The sequence below is a fragment of the Cinclus cinclus genome, chromosome 4, assembly GCF_963662255.1.
Source record: "Cinclus cinclus chromosome 4, bCinCin1.1, whole genome shotgun sequence".
In the NCBI taxonomy this organism is placed as follows: Eukaryota; Metazoa; Chordata; class Aves; order Passeriformes; family Cinclidae; genus Cinclus; species Cinclus cinclus.
The window spans coordinates 18,231,371-18,248,364 of NC_085049.1; positions in this window are offsets into that span (position 1 = coordinate 18,231,371).

Sequence of the window (16,994 nt, forward strand, 5' to 3'; positions counted from 1 at the left end):
TCCCTGGAAAATAATTGCTCTCCAAAGCCTCTGGTTTGACTGATAAATCCGGGAGAATCTGTGCTCTGTGAAAGAGCTGTTTCCAAACAGAGTTAATAAATCACAAATGTTGTGGTCGTGAGCAGGTAACACAGATTTTTGTTTGCAAGGGAGGGAGGGATGGTACCAATACAGACCAGAATATCTTAGTAAGATCCAGTGCAAGAAGAAACTGGGACAGGAGGGTGATTTCCATATCCTTTTGCCTTGAAGGATTTATAGTTTTTGAGTTGCTCCTGTCTTTTAACATCTTACACTTGACAACAAATATGTGTGGCAGCGACATCCCTGTCTAGGGTGATACTGCCCAGGTATAAATTTAAAAATTAAGCTTAACATATGACTGCTTAAAGTGAAGAGTTTCTGGCCTGCTCAAAACCAAAACTGAAACCATTCAACCTCATAAATTTATTTCACGGTCCTGTTTATTCCCCCAAAGAATTCTTTCTCAGAAAAGCATTTGAATTTTCACCTCAAGTTGTACCAGAAGAGCAATCCATGCACTTGTATGGCCTCAGCTTGCATTTCCCAAGAGTGGGGATCAAAGTCATCTGTTACATTGCACAAAATCTGCAGGACACAGATCACTTGCACTTCAGCCACTGCCCTGACAGCATCAATCTTTGGCATTTTGGGATGTGCAGAGGTAACTTTGGTTGATCTGGTGTGTCTGGGTTGCTAGACATCCAAAATTCCTGGCCAAAATATTAAATTCCATTCTTTCTCCCTTGTGTGAACAGCATTTCTGAGTGACTAAGGGAAGATATATCAAGAAAAGCTGTTGGAGAAAAAATGTAGTCTTAGGAGTAGTGATAATAAATATTTTGTTTCTTAAAATGCTGTTGACTGATTAAAAGCTTGAGGGGAGCAGATTTATCTACCAGCATCAGTTCCAGTAGTAGGACAAAATCCTGTGCCACATGGTCCAGGGTTGAGTAAACTCACTGGCTTGTGCCTCCTCAAATAAAGACTATTTTAAGCAGTTACTTATTGCTCTAATTACAATAATCCAACAAGGATTTGAGCCACTTGCCTGCAGACAGAAGCCTCGTTGCAGACAAAATTCTGCTTGAGAAACCCCTGTAGGTTTGGCAAGTGCCATTCTGCAGGAGCCCTGGGGTTCCTGGAAGTTGGGGGCTGAATAGAACCCCCCAGTTTCCCCCCTGTACTGGGACAACTGGATTGAATCCACCCAAGGTGAGAGTCTGGATCCTTCCCCAGGCTTCTGTGTTCACTGCAGAATTGACCTTGGAGCAGTTGAAGTGGCAGCCAAAGAAGCTACAAATAATAATGAAATTATGGAGATATGAATGGATGTAGATGCCTTTGCCCTTCCCTGAGGAGAACAGAGAGGAGACCCTGGAGAGACCCAGGAGCTCAGGTTCCCTGCAGGTGAACTGTCAGCAGAAAGTCTCTGGGAGTATTTGCAATTTAAATGGATTGAAATAAAAAGGCAAAAGGCACGAGGAACTGGTCAGCAAGAAGATAATTTGTTAAATTCCTTCTTAAAAAATAAAAAAAGTTACTTGACCTAAGTGCTGCCATCCCTTAATTCAACATGCCCTCTTCACAATGCCCATTCCGCGCAAAGCCACGTGAATCCTGATATTTCATTTACTCTGCTGAGTGGCAGAAATCCTTCTGAAACATTTTGCTTCCCTCACATCACCTTCTGCAAAGGGCCATGAGCAAGTGAAATGTCTCTGTGTCCCTGCAGCTGCAGTGGCAGCAAGATGGAGATTCCATCATCAGTGTCTATTCACCATCACCTCCTAGGCCATCACTGAAGTGAATTTCTCCACAGCCCCAAAAAACCTGGGAATGGATTTTATCCAGGATTTTCAATCTAAAAGGGGGGAAAAAAATGATTCAAAGCATGAGGGGTGAGTTTTCTTATCATGGCAGTCATGTGAAGTAGGATTGGTTGAGTGTTAGAGGCTCTTCGTTCTCTTGAGGCACTGTCTTGAGGATGATGCACCAAATCCTCAGGAGCCAAGAACTGTGTCCACCAAGACATGTACAACCAGTATTAGAACCCCGTGTACCAGTCATTTTCTCCTGATATAGGGATGTGTACCTGGCTTTAATAAAGGTGGCTCCTAGCTTCGACAATTTCCAGTGAGGCAGATACCCAGTGTGCACTGAAGATGAAATGGTTTGTGAAATGGGTCAGCTTATGGGCAGTTAACACACATGGAGAAGGGAATGAGGACAGCACAGGCAGCAGTGGAAATCAGGGGGAAGAAAAGCTAGTGGGATGCAGAGGAAGAAAATGGGAAAAAGACTGTCTGAGATATTATATTTGCAGTTGGCTAGTTCTGTGTATATATATATATGAATGAGCAATTGGTGGAAATTTTACAAGGCACAGTGAATTCAATTACTTTTGAGATGTTTTAAACACACGATACAGAATGACTTAAGGATGGAACATTTAAAATCTGAAGGTAACAGTGGTGTGAGGAAGATGCAATGCTTTCTTTTTAACTATTGGCCTGCCATTCAGTGTGGTAAAGGCTTCCTTATGTGTAAAAAACATTGTGGCTCTTGAGGATCTCCACAGAAATATAACAGAAGTTAAAAGGCAGCAAAGCACAAACCAGTGTGTGCTGATTCCTCACTCTGAATTTGTCTCACAGTCATACCCATGAAGAGGAGAGCCAGAGCCAGCTCTTGGATTCAGGAGACTGCTGGAATTGGACCCAAAGTCCTGCCTGTGACACCCCAGGGGTAGAGTCACCTGTTGGTGGGGTGTGTGTCACCTTGTGGGGGCGCAGAGGGACCTGAGCACAGGGAATGGGCACAAAGGACCAGTAGCTGGAAAAAGAAGAATATTCCCACTTCCAGACCAGGACAGTATAGCTTATTTTGTCCTCATTCTCCAGTTTACCTACAGTGCTGAGAAAGATTTAAAAATACTGCAAAGCTGACCAAAAAAAAAAATACCAAAAACCTGGAGATGATGTTCCTGCTGTTTGATCTTGCTGTTTGGGTGGGGGTCCACATGAGTTTTGATTTCCTGGTGTAACAGAGACAAATTATTCTTACCTGTTGAGGTTGATGGTACAGGGGAGAAAAACACACATCAGCTGCCTCAGCTGGCTGGAAGATGTGGAGTTAAATACAGCCCCTGACTTCATTAGTAAATTACTGTATAATGAATTAGTACATAGTAACCTTCCTATACTCTTCCCTGGCTAACACACTGCTAATATCTCATCCATAGCCTTATTTTACAGTGCAGCCAACGTATTCTAACAACAGACAGCAGCCTGGTCCCTCTTGAGTTCATTGTGAGCTGGCCTGAATGCTGAAAGTGGAGCTGGAAGGAAACACAGTGATGGTTGTGCTGGGGGGAAGAGTTCGACCATTTCATTAACCCTGCTAATGGCTCAACGACCTTAATAGCACAATCAATAATGCAGCCTGTGATCAGTTTGTTAGCCAGCCTCAAATGCTTTGCTTTTAACAGGGGACTCCCAGAAGGATCATGAACTGTTATTTGCAAGCAGTAATTCAGGGTGCATGGAAAGTATGACTCTGGGTCTTATTTTGCATTTTTCTGACAAGCATAGTCACTTCCCTGTCTCCTTAGACTGCTGCTGGATAACTCACCCCAGGAGTCCCAAAGTTCTCTGTGCCTCATCAGCCTGGCATTTCTGAACAAATTATTTGGATAATCATTCCTGCCCCTAATGCTTTTGCAGGAAAAATGGGTCTCTGGGCATGTCCACAATTAAGGCAGAGCTGATGGTAAAGGATAATCCTTTACCAAAGAATTACTAAAGAGGAAAGGAACAATTTACTGTGAGGGAACAGGTTGCCCAGAGAAGCTGAGGATGCCCTATTCCTGGAGAGTTTAAAGTCTAGGGTGACAAACCTGGTCTGGTGGGTGTCATCCCAGTCTGTGGCAGTGGGGATGGAACTAGGTGCTAGGTGCTTCCCATCCAAACCACTCTGTGATTCCATGGTGGGACCCCACATTCAGCTCTGGTATTTTTTCACAGGTTCTCCAAACTCTGCCTTTATTTCAGCTGCAAATCTGAGGCTGTGCAGCTGTGACATGATTGCACCAAGCACAACCTTCCACAGGCTCCATGGAGCTCATTAGATCAGCTCAGCTGTGTCTCTTCAGTGAAGGTTCCCATCTGCCTGGAAAACCCCATGAAGACACCTCCAAAACAGGCTCTGCCCTTTTGTTTCCCTTCTTCTCTTTTCCTCTTCCTTTCCTTCTCTTTTCTGCACCAAAAGTTTGTCGCTTAACTGTAAAAAAACTGCCAGATGCCTGCTTTGGTATGAAGGTCCTCTTGAAACAAAAACCCTCAAAATTGGCCCAAATTCTGCAGGCACAGATCAGCACTCCCTTCTTTGAAGGCACTCTGCTCATAGGAAGATGAACAAGCAGAACTCACATGGAAATATTAAATATTTTAAGCGGATGCAGAATAGCAGAGAACTTTTTTTTTTTTTCCCTTGCTCTTTCACTTGTAAAAGAAATAGGAATGCCCCCTTTCTGCTTTACTGGTTATAATTTTATCTTTTGGTTTTGCCACTTACTAACTTTCCACTTACGCTGCCTGTGAGATTTTTCATTGTTGAGAGGTTTTCTATTATTGTTTAAAAGGTTGGGTTGTGTGTAGTTTTCATTGTCACATTAAACACACTGAGTAAACAGAGTCCCTGAAACAGGAGATTTTATCTAGGAAGCCCTGATGAAATTCCATGGCTGGCTGGCAGTTGTTCAGGTGAGCCCTCTCTGCCAGGCTACAACAGAAAAGGATATTCTTTCTTCCCTTTACCTTCTCTTCATTATGCAAGGGAGGGAAGGGAGCAGGAGCAAAGCAGGGTCATCTTGGCATCACATTTATTCCACTGCAATGTCTTCACTGAGCAGGAGTAACAAAGCATTCCCTGTGAGCACAACACTTAGCACTGAGATTACACCGGCGCGTAACGCTGTACGTGACCTGCTCCAGGATCCAGCCACTTGCTAAGTCAGCTAATTTGTCTCCCTTGTCCTCACTCTGCAGAAGAGCATGTGAGAAGTGAATTGAGATTATACAGTTTCCTACCCTGAAGTCTTCATTGCTGCTGGCATCAGCTGAGCCTGGAGCTAATGTGCCCCACTGCAGCTCTCTAAAGGACATGCTCTGTTCTCTGGGGAAGAAGTTGTATCCGAAGGGGAAAGGCAGATTTGGACTTGTCTGTCAGTGCAGCCTTCATGTGGTTCATGATGAAAATAACCACGTTGCTTTCAGGAAGAATTGAACTATGGAAGACTGTGGGTGGTCGGGGCAGAGTGGGGGTAAAGCACTCAGGACATCCTGAGGGCATGGAAAAGAGTCTGGCATCCCGTGGGAAAGCATCACGTTTGGGATAAGGGAATCAGCGAGAGGGATTAAATGCAGGGTGTGCCAGGGCATGGGAATGGCTCAGGGTTACACTTACTCAGCATCCCTGTAACTACTGTGCTCAATTCCAGTGAGAGATGGAGCTCCAGGTGCAATGGCAGAGGAGTGGGAGATAAAGCTCTAGCACTCACCAGCACTGGAGCAGGCTGTCCAGGGAAGCAGTGGAGACAGCATCCCTGGAGGTTTTCAAAAGGTGCATAGATGTGATGGATCTGGCACTATAAATGGTTGAACTCAATGATCTTAGAGAGCTTTTCCAAACTTAGTGATTCTATTCTATTCTATTCTATTCTATTCTATTCTATTCTATTCTATTCTATTCTATTCTATTCTATTCTACATTCCATTCCATAACCTTAATTCTTTATTACAGACAGGTCTCTTATTCTTCAGAACATGTCAGGACTTCAAAACAAGGTTCATGGTACTGACTTCTCCCTCAAGGCCCCCTCTCTGACAGTGCTAAATGGCTTTCACATGAAAGAAAACAGGGCTTTGCCAGACTCCCAACCCTTTCCTTTTGTATTTTGCCAAAACCGTGCAGCCAAAAGGACAGGAATTGAACTGAACCTGAATTCAACAGAATGTGAAATAATTTGGATGATAAATAATGTCTGTGTGATGGATCACAAGGAATGTCACAAAGGAATGAGATGGTGATAGAGATAGGGAAGGGTACCAATCATTTTGCTTCCTGACTCTCATCTCTCACTGAAAATGCTTTGGCTGTTTTGTTAGCAGGAACTGGTGAAGCTCAACTCATGAATGCCTTAATTAGGATTATAATCCAAAGATTCATTATAATGATATGTAGGAGTGGAGCCAGAGGAGGCCACAGAGGTGACTGGAGTGATGGAACACCTTTTCTGTGAGGACAGAGTTGGTGTTGTTGAGGCTGCAGAAGAAAAAGCTCCAGGGAGACCTACAGCATCTTCCAGGTCCCAGAGAGGCCTTAGACAGATGGGGAGAGACCTTTTAGCAGGGAATGTTGTGAAAGGACAAGGGATAATGGTTTTACATTGAAGGAGAGTTAATTTAAATTCGGTATAAGGAAGAAGTTTTTTTACAATGAGTGTGATGAAACACAGGCACAGGTTGCTCAGAGAATGTGTGAATGTCCCATCCCTGGAAGTGTTCAAGGCCAGGCTGGACAGGGCTCTGAGCAACCTGATGTAGTCAAAGGTGCCTCATTTGGTCTTTGCTCCACATCTGTCATTCAGCAGGGACATCCCCCTGAAGCCGGCACATGAATCTGCAAACCCTCCTGCAGCTGCTTAGGGCACTTCTGCCACTCTTGAGCCATGCTGATCTTTTCACTCCTGGATGTATTCTGTTTGCATCACATTTTGCTTTAATTCAGTGCTTGGGCAGGGTGGGAGACAGTTCTGAGGAAGAGACACTTTGTGACAATATTATTATAATTTCACTTGTGCGCATTTTCCCCTTCTGCTAGATTGGTTTTCACTCCAGCTATATTTCTTTGAACGTGACAGACTTTTTTTTCTCAGTGTTTTCTTTTTGGTCCTATCCTCTGTTTAAAAGCAAGGTCATCAATAATCTTAGATGAAATGCATCTGCTGTAACACTTTGGGATAACATGGTTTGAATATTTTGATTGATTTACGTCTATAAAAAACAAACTGCATCAGCTGTTTGTCTGTAGAAACCTTTGTTTTCTTTAAAGGTATGAGCCTTGTGCCTCATTAGTCTTCCCGAGCTTTCCTTTTGGTACCTGTTGTGTTTCACACATTTTTATAAGCTGTCTGCCTCTAATAAATGAAATTATACTTCAGCTGTAAAGTGTTCCCATAAGCAATCAAAGAAATGCTGCCTTGTAGTCTCTGAGAATAAGCACCATCAGTACCATTGTCACATCATCAGGACGTAGCTCAGCCTGGTTATTAGTTTTGTGCTACTCTGACAGCTCGGGTGGTGCAGCATCTCTCAAAAACCAGTGCTGGAGGAATCAAAGAATGGAGGATCAGCACATACCAGCCTAAGGTGTCTGGCACTATGATATTTTGGTTGATTTTTAGAAGGCTGGCTTGGTTCTGCATAAGCTTTTGACTGATTACATTCAAGGATCAGAAGCCAAAATTAAATGAATTAGAAGAGGAAATCACACACAGGTTTGTTATTGTGACTGGGAGCTATCAGTGTGAGTTACAAGGTCTATGACAGTATTTTCAGGGAGCTCCAGGGAAGTTCAGCCAAACCTCCTGTAGGATCCACAGGCAGGTAGAAACTTGTTTGCTTTTGCTCTCATTTCTCATTACAAAGAGAGAGAATTGAAAGGATTTTGTTTTTCCCTGGGACATCCTCATGTCAAACAGAAGATGAATGAGGCTGTGCACATGTTCTGGTGTGCTCATTTCTTGCACTTATGATACAAACCAGAGGAAGAAGATGAGCCAGCTTCTGACATACAACATAATTTTATTTCAAATGAAAGCTGGCTGACAGCTCCCCATTTTCCCAGCACCAGTGGCAATTTTGAATTCCTGTGGGTTTTGTGCAAGTCTCCCAAGTTCATGGCAACATTCAGTAGCAAAGTTTGGGATCTGGCACCCTTTGCTTCCAATACGTTGCTTGAGCATGCACATCCAATGCTGAATGAGTGCAGAAAGCTGTCTGCTGTTAATATGGAATTGTTTAGGTTGGAAAATACCTCCAGGAGCACTGGGTCAAAACATTGACCCAGCTCTTCCAGGTCCATCACATAACCATGTCCTGAAGCACTGCATTCACACATTTTTTGAACATTTCCAGGGGCAGTGATTCCACCACTTCCCTGGACAGCTTGTTTCAATGCTTGACAACCCTTTCAATGATGTAAATTTTTAAAATATCCAACCTAAACTTCCTCTGGTGCAACTTGGAACCATTTTTTCTGGCATTACCACCTATTCCTGCTGTCCTATCCATGTTCCAGTCCCTGCAGCTGTGAGGGTGAGGTATCCATGGCAGAAACATTCCAGCTCAGAGCTGAGGGCACCACTGGGTCAGCCTGTGAGACCCAAAAAGCAGAACACCAGGTAAGGACAGAGCAAGGATGTTACTTGGGGCAAGACTAAGCACAGCACAAATCGTCCTTAATATTTCAATAACTTCTCAACTTTTCATTCACTTCAGCTGGGTCATCCTTAATTACAAACTTTCTTTTTTTGCCTTTTTTCTTTTCAGATGGGGATGAGGCAGAGAGGAAATCAGCATTCAGAACTCCTCTCTACTTACATGCACATCACATTGCAAAAATGAACATTGTGTCTGGTTCAGTTGGATCAACTTTGTAGGCAGATTATTTAGTAATTAAACCAGAGATATATCTCAGAGGCAAAAGAGAAAATCCCACTGACTTCAGTTTACCCTTTTGTAACCCATCCTAGGAACCAGCAAAGCATCAGAAAGCTCTCAAGCTCTCATTATACCTATATATATATGCATGCACATACACACACACACACATATATATATATATGTGTGTGGAAAGCAGATAGCAATTCCTTCATTTCCCCACCCTCCCTTCCTGCTTGGAAGCTTATTTACAAACACACAGTCAAAATCCTGTTCTGAAATGGGTGATTGTGTTCATTGTTCCAGAACACATAATAGGAGAGGCAAACAGGAGTGCTGAGGCAGTAATAGCTTAAGTTGTTCAAACAGGAGGAACAGGGAAAGCAGCAAATAATTGTCACAACCTAAAGGCTGCAGAGTCCCTGAAATCACCAAATCTTTCACTCTGTGAGTCTTCCACACTTGTTGAGCTACTGTAATGTCTTGGCTATGTCATCAGGATCTGAGATTTAGTCACAATTCCAAATACCTGGTCTAGATGCTCCTAAATTCTGAACCAAAATTCATCAGACACTGGTTTTATAGCGAATGAATTGAGTTTTCTGGGGCCACAGATTTCTAAAATCAGAGTTCCCTTCATGTGAATGGTGGTCAGCCAGGGTCATCTCTTGGCTTCCATTTGGGAAAGAACATCCAAGGCTTGGTGAACTGGCTTCAGGGAACAGGTATTTACTGTGTCCCTACTGCAGGGACTGTGACAAGCCAGGACGGGGTGTGAAGGCCAGGCAGGATGGGCAAAACACCATTTCTTGCAGGGCTTGAAAGGAGCAGAGTTATCACAGGATAAGACAGGAAAGAAATAAGTCTTCAGCTCGCTGCTAACACACAAATGGATGATGATACCCCCCTGCCCCCTGGGCTGGAAGTCAAACCTCAGTATAGTCTGTAGAGGACAGAAATTTGGCTCAGTCTCCTCAACACAACCATCCATAGCCCTTTATTTTTTTTTTCCAGTCTGGTTCCCAGGAAAGCACAGTCTCCCACAGGTCCTCCCAACACCAGACCTGTCAGGATACTTCAGGTGCCCCCAAGACATCTCAAGTGATGTCAGAGGAGCCCCCCTTTTTTTTTTCTTTTTTTTTTTCTTTTTCATCCCTTTTCCTCCTCATTTTGTTGTCCCCATATCAGTGGGACTAGCTACCTGATCAAACCCATTCACGTATTTTGGCTTCCCGGTGTTATTCAGAGTTTCCTGCACAAAGGAAAACCATCAGGACACAAATTTTATGCTGACCCAACTGCCCCAGCAGAGAAGTTAAAACCAGAATTGTGAAAGAGCAATATTATTTTAAAAACACATCACAACCTCTGATACGAACCAGCGCCAAGAACGGACTTGTCAAACACTATTAGTTTTCCATTTTCTTTTTAAATAAAAGAGGGAAAGAAGGAATGTTTACAAGCAAGGCACTCTGTTCTAAAGTCAAAATACTCTGTCTGATTATACTCAGGGACCAAGCAATTAACAATAATCAAAGAGGGTAATTGTCATTAAAAAGTTAATAGGGATAGAAATATCACTATATTAATTTTTGGCCTTTTTTTCCCCTCCAGAAATAAAATCAAAATCTGTCAGCATTTGAAAATATAATCCTCATCACTGATTGCCTTTCTTTGGGGGCAGGAAAAGAAAAAAAGTAATAAGGAAAATTCTTCAATTAATCTCATTTTTTACTAAAACATACCTTATTGGGTCAGATTTAGAGATTGCATGAGGTGGTTAGTTCAATTACAGCAGGGAAAGAGTAATTCTGAGAACTAATTAAATATGCTGGTATACAGATGGTTAATTGGATTAATAATTACCTTGCATATGTAAAAAGAGGTTTTATGTTTGCACAGGCAATTTTTTATCAGGACTCTTCTGGGATTAAAAAAAAAAATCATGCTAATAAATGATTGTTTCAAATACTACAATGATTTTACCTTGGTTTTGACTCAACTTTAGAGGAAAAAGCTTTCTGCTCCCATCAGAAGGTAATTTAAATTAAAAAAAAATATATTTCACTTCCTTTTTTTTCCCTGAAAACTCACCTAGAGCCACTCTAGGGAAGACAGAAAAGCAAAGCATGTTGTAATCTGCAGAAATCAGAAGACAATGGAAAAATCTGTTTTTAAGCATTTTTGGGGGGGTGGGAACAAATTGCCATGGCAACTCTCTAAACGGATATGTCTTCAAGGAAATCATGCTGTTCTCTTGAAAAGTGAGATGCATAATACAGCATGCACTTGAAAGTTATCTTTGGAAGGCATGTGTACAGGAAAATCAGAAATATTTTATAAATTCAAACTTATGAAACATTCATGCTGATTCACTAATGTTTCACACGGCAATTATTCCACCCAGAGGCAGGAGCTGAATAACCTTGCCATGTATATGTGCATTTTTAAGAGTGTTTTGTGGCTGGGCTGATCTGATCTATCAGCATCTTCCCTCTGCACTGCAAGCACTCAGAGTTCCTTGCCATCAATATATAAGTTGCTGCTAACTCAGATGGTGGTTAAATCAGAGCCTGAAATATTTAACCCATCTCTTAAACCCTTTCTTTTCCTGACAGGCTGTGTCAGTCAACATTTCCTTACCAGCAGCATCAGTGACATCAGTGTGCTGCAGAGTGGGATGAGAGGGGAGGATCTGACCTAATAACTTTTCATGGAAAAGCTGTTCCTCTTATTTTAAACCAGTCAGATGGTTTGAGGAATCTGGTCACACTCAAAATTACATTTTGCTCACAGAATTGAAGGATTCTCATCCTGAACAGAACAACTTAAGGGTTTTACCTCAAGATTGGGGCTAAATTATCTTCAAGGTGCCTTCCAACCCTAACTGTTCTATGATTCCTTTCCCCATTAAAAAAAAAGAGGAGGATTTGCCTTGTCCTGGGTTATTTAGTTCCTAAGCTTCTGGCCTGAAACAGTAATAAAATAAATAAGACAATAACTAATATAAAGTGAAAGGCAAATCATGGCATTTATTTGCATCCTTGAGATGGAGCTGCCTTCGTGCTTTTTGGCTCCTTCTGACAACTCTGGGCTTTTCTTCCACAAGGATGAACCATTTTAATTAATGCAACCCCAACGACTTGCTTTATATAAACCAGATAGAATAACAAAATATGTCCTGACTGAAACCAAAATCAGCATCTTGCCCACAGCCACGTGCACCAGTGTTAGTGAGGTAATTTCAGAATGTCACCTCAGACTCACACTTTACATAGAGGAGCTCTCAGGGTGGCAGTCACATCGCCAAGCCTTGGTGCTTAAATTCAAGGTGTCAGAACAACTATCACATCTAAAAGGCAGCAAATGGATGGAACAATTCACTAATGTGTCCCTGAGGGTCTTCTCCACATGTCACTCTCCTGTACTTCAGGGAGCTGAGGCAGAGGCCACTGTGCCAAGTCGGGGCAATTAGTTGTGATTTCAAAGACGAGGAGCAGATTGTGAACAACGCTCTGATTTTCTCTCCCACGTGTCTCTGCCTGGTATCCTTGAGTGACTCAGTTGTCTGTTCAGCAGTTGTTCTTGGAAGGAGAGAGGAGACTGATCACAGCAGCCAGAAGGAGGAATCCCATTTGGCAGGTGGATCACTTGGTGGGAATGGCTGGGACTGAGAGAGCTGGCTGTAGAACAGGGACACAGCTCTTCTTGGCTAAACTCTCTCATGATATTTTTTTTATTATTTTTGAGAAGCAAGTAAATATTTTGACAATTTCTAGCACAAGCTGGCCCTCAGGAGACATCAAAGTAGAAAAAATTACTGCTGATGACAGACAAAAAGACCAGAATACCTATCAGGAGTAATAATTGCTGTATCTGAGGAATGCCTAAAGCCAGATCCAGAGTTCACATCTTGAAAAGGGCTCAGAAAGGAATCTGGTTTGAAAAGCCATCATCCAGTTCTGTGGAATATCCCTGTGGTCAGTTCAGATCACCTGCCCCAGCTATGGTTTCTCCCAATTTCTTTCATGAACCTGCCAGAGCATGAGATGGGGAAAAACTGTCTTTGACCTAGGATAAAAAAAATTTAGCAAAAGCCCAAACCATCAGTGTGTTATCAACACCATTCCCATCCTGAACCTAAAACACAGCACTGGAACAGAGGCTGACTAAGAAATTAACTCTACCTGAGCTGAAAACGGGACAGTGATATTAAAAGGTCTCTTCCATCCCAAACTATTCTATTATTCTATCTTTTCATATGGCTGGGGGAGGCTAAGGTTGCTGCTTAAATCTGTGGAAAAGCAAAGCCAGGCCTAGGGCAGGGCAGCCTCCTGCTGCTCCTCCTGCTGTGTCTCAGGACAATGCTTTCTATAAGCAGATTTCATTTGCTGTGATCATGCTCTGAGCTGGCCAGAAGCTGTGCAGCTGATCTGGCACAGCATGCTCCCAGCAGATCCTGTCACCTCCTGTCACCCCTCTCAGGTGTGGCTGTCCAAGGCTGGAATGACCCTACATGCAGTGGTGACCATGTGCTGTGACCCCACAGCATTGCTGAGGTCCCTCCAGCCATGAAGGGTCACTCTGTGCATGTGTGTGAGCAGCAAAAAACACCCTGGATGAGGGAGGGAGATGCTCTGAGTGCTCTGGACCATTCAGATGGACTTTGGTTTCCTTGTACCTGGTCCCAGGTGACACCTCCATCAAGGTTAATGCTTTTAGAGCTTCTTCCAGCAAGAGGGTATCAGCTCCAAGGGGCAACCTTCAGGTGGATTTACATGAATAAGGGTCTCACCCCACTCGTTTTTAATGAGAAAGAAATAAGCAGGATTCAGAAAGTTTTGCTCTATCCATGAGATTCTTTTTTTCAAATTATAGCATTTCTAAGATGAAAAGTTCATTTGTACCTGCACACAGTTTTCCCTGACAAAAACATGGCTTTTGTGTGCATGCTAAAGGAATGTTAAAAATATTCCTCAAGAAGTCCTCCTACATATATTCTAGGAGTTTTCTAGAATAGCAAGGACAGGGCAAATCTGTGTCAGTAATCCTGGCAGAGGCAAAGCAGAGATAAAGGTGTTAATGGCCAGAGAAATTATATAATTCAGTGGCATTTCTTCTGATAAAGGAGTGTTTAATCTGACAGCCAAAGGAACTGGGGTGTGGCATGAGCATGAGGCCAGGAAACCTAAAATGAAGTAATAACCCTGAAAAAGGAAATGCTTTGGATAACACATGACGCCGGAAATATTCAATGCAGCATCAGATTCTGTTGTTCAGTGTCTCATCCCAGCCATTTGCAATTAATTTAAATATTACTGAGAGAATTTAGGGCATAAAATGTTTCAACAGTGCCTGGAGCAGCATGAATGTTCTTGCTAGAGAATTTCACCATCAGCCTCAAGAGTTACAGGATTCGATGTGACACATTTCTAACGGGGATTACTTTAAAATTATGGGAGAGGAAAGCTGAGAGGAGGTGAAAGGTTTTCTGTAGGTCAATATCATGAATGGGATCAAAGCAGACCAAGGGTCCTTAAAAAAGGGCCATGGTTTAAAATGAGAGTCACTGGAGGGAGGACTCAGATAAAGGAAAGACAGTATCTTGTAATGTGGGGAGAGGGGATTTTGACCCTACAGATACTTGAGAACAAATTATTTTGCAACAAATAAAAGCAAGGCAAGGTTGTAAGTGCAAGACTCAAAACCCATGTGCTTTAAGTTTAATTTCTGAAAATGCATCTAAAATAACTAAATAGCATCCTCCAGTTGTCCCACTGAAAGTGTCCCAGGGGCAAGTTTTAGCACAAATAAGAGGAAGTTGGATAAGCAGGACATCATATTAGCATTAGTGTATCTTTATCCTTATTACAGAAGGACCAAGTTGAAGCAGAGAGAAGAACATAGTAAATAAAAATAATAAAAGCAGGGTGATGCTCCCTTTTGAACTGGGTTTCTTTTATCTAACATTAGCCATCTGAAAATGAGGCATCTGGCTTAGAGCAGACATCTGGACTCTCTCAATAGTCAGTAGAGGGAAGCAGCTCCAGAGGTGATCCATCACAGCTCTTTACAGAGCATGAATTGCCCTGGGAAGCTCCACCAGCTGCAGAAGGAACCTGGATAACAAGCTTAGCATGGAGACCCACCTGTTTACCAGCAGGAACCAGCCAAGAAAAGTCCCATCCTTGCTTGCTGTTATTAAAAGACATCATGGGTGATATTGTTCCAATGCATGATCTGCCCAAAGCTGAAATAATGTGATTATTGTTGATTGCAGATAAGGAGGTGGAGAGTTATTACAGAATAGGTGAAAGTCAGAAAGGTGATTTAAATGGCTCTGCTCATACTAAGGATGATCCCACCTTTTCATTCCTCACTAAGCTTCCCAGTATCCTGGGAGGGCCAGAACCCCCACATCTGGTGCTAAACCCCAACATCTGTGTCTTCAGCTGAATTCCCTGTCCTTACTGAGGACAGTGAAACACTCAGGAAAACTCTTCATCCCTACTGTGCAGTGGGAGGGAGGGAGGGAGGAAGGAAGCAAGCAAGCAAGCTCCCTAGCTCCCTTGTCCTGGGGATGCAGGGCAAATGCAAAGCCCCATGCAGGGGAAGCCCCTTCCTGTGCTGGTTTTGTATTAACTTATTTTTTTATAAATAAGGAAGGAAAGGAACCAGTTGTCAATTTTCAAATTGGCAAACCAAAACCACTACACTAAATTAGTGTTTCCACCCAATTTCAAACTAAAACTGCAACACTCCCTGAAGTCCTCAGGCCTTGCATTAAGGTCTTTATCCTCAGAAATTTCTCCTCCCTCCAGCTAAGCACACTTATCCTGGTTTTCAAGTGAGACAGATCAGAATACCTTTTTTTTTTCTTTTTTCCCATGGACAGGTGCAAGGGTGTCCCTCCAGGAGAAAATGTTTCTCTTTATGCCCCATTTAGACTCCAAACTTGCCAAGCTATTTAAGAAGTAGAGAGGGAAAAAAATAAATAAAATAAATGCAGGGGTATAAAGTCTACCCCAGATGTCAGCTTTTTTTCCTTGCAGAAGACCATTTTTGAGTACCATGTTACTGAACCTCCCTGTTTATCAGGTAGTGCCATCTGTATTTGGGCAAATGTGCTCACTCGTCTGTTTACTCAGCATAAATTATCTTTATTTAAAGTTTAATGGAAGTTACATCTATTTGGACATCTGTACTTAACTGATTACTGGCCATGTTGGGCCGCCTGGTGGTTCTGGATGAACTTGCCAGCTGCTCTGAAATGATAAGAGCCTGACATATGTTAAGAGCCAGCAACAATCACAGTCAGGGTGTAACTTTTTTTTTTTTTTTTTTTTTACTATTTCTGAGCTGGCAGTTAATAGCGGCAAAAAAAGAAATCCACCCACTCCCTCCAACTGCCTCCTCCACCCCCACGCGTGTCTCTGCTGTCAATCCAAACCTTTCCAGAAGCACAAAAAAAAGAGAAAAATATTCCTCCCCGCCCGTCCTCAGGAGTGAGTGGAGTTCTTTGTACCTGCCATTAAATCCACGTGCAGTTTGTTCCCTGTTCCACGCAGGGAAGCACTCCTGGCCGTGGGAAGCCAGAGCCCATCTCGGTTCATCAGCACCCGCAGCTGATTTGGAAAGTTGCTGCCATCTATAGATAGGTATGAGGATTTGCTGGCACGGTTAGGGAAAAAGGCTGAGACATAAACAGGAATAGGGGAAAAGAATCACGGAATCACAGAACAATTAAGGTTGGGAAAGATCTCTAAGATCATCGAGTCCAGCCATTAATGCTGCCAGGTCCAGCACTAAACCTGTGCTGAGCTTCACGAACACCAACAATCTTGGACCTCTGCTTCTTATATCTCCATGTCCCCTGAGCCTTTCCTCCTGGTACCTGCTGTTTGCCACACTGCCAGCTGAACTGTGTCCTAAAAGATACTTTACCTGAAAAGACCATGGCCTGGAAATGCTGGGTTTTAGCTAATTAAAAGCTTGTTTGTGAGTGCAGATGTTAACCTGATGTCAGCTGCTGCAGTGGATCTACACTGGCTAACATTTTTTTGCAGGTAGTCAAGACTATTGTGAAACACCAGTTAATGTGGCCTTTGTGATCCCTGAAATGATGACTTGTAGTTAGATCTCCATGCCATGCCATGCCATGCCATGCCATGCCATGCCATGCCATGCCATGCCATGCCATGCCATGCCGTCCCATCCCATCCCATGGACCTGGTGTTGATACAATAATGC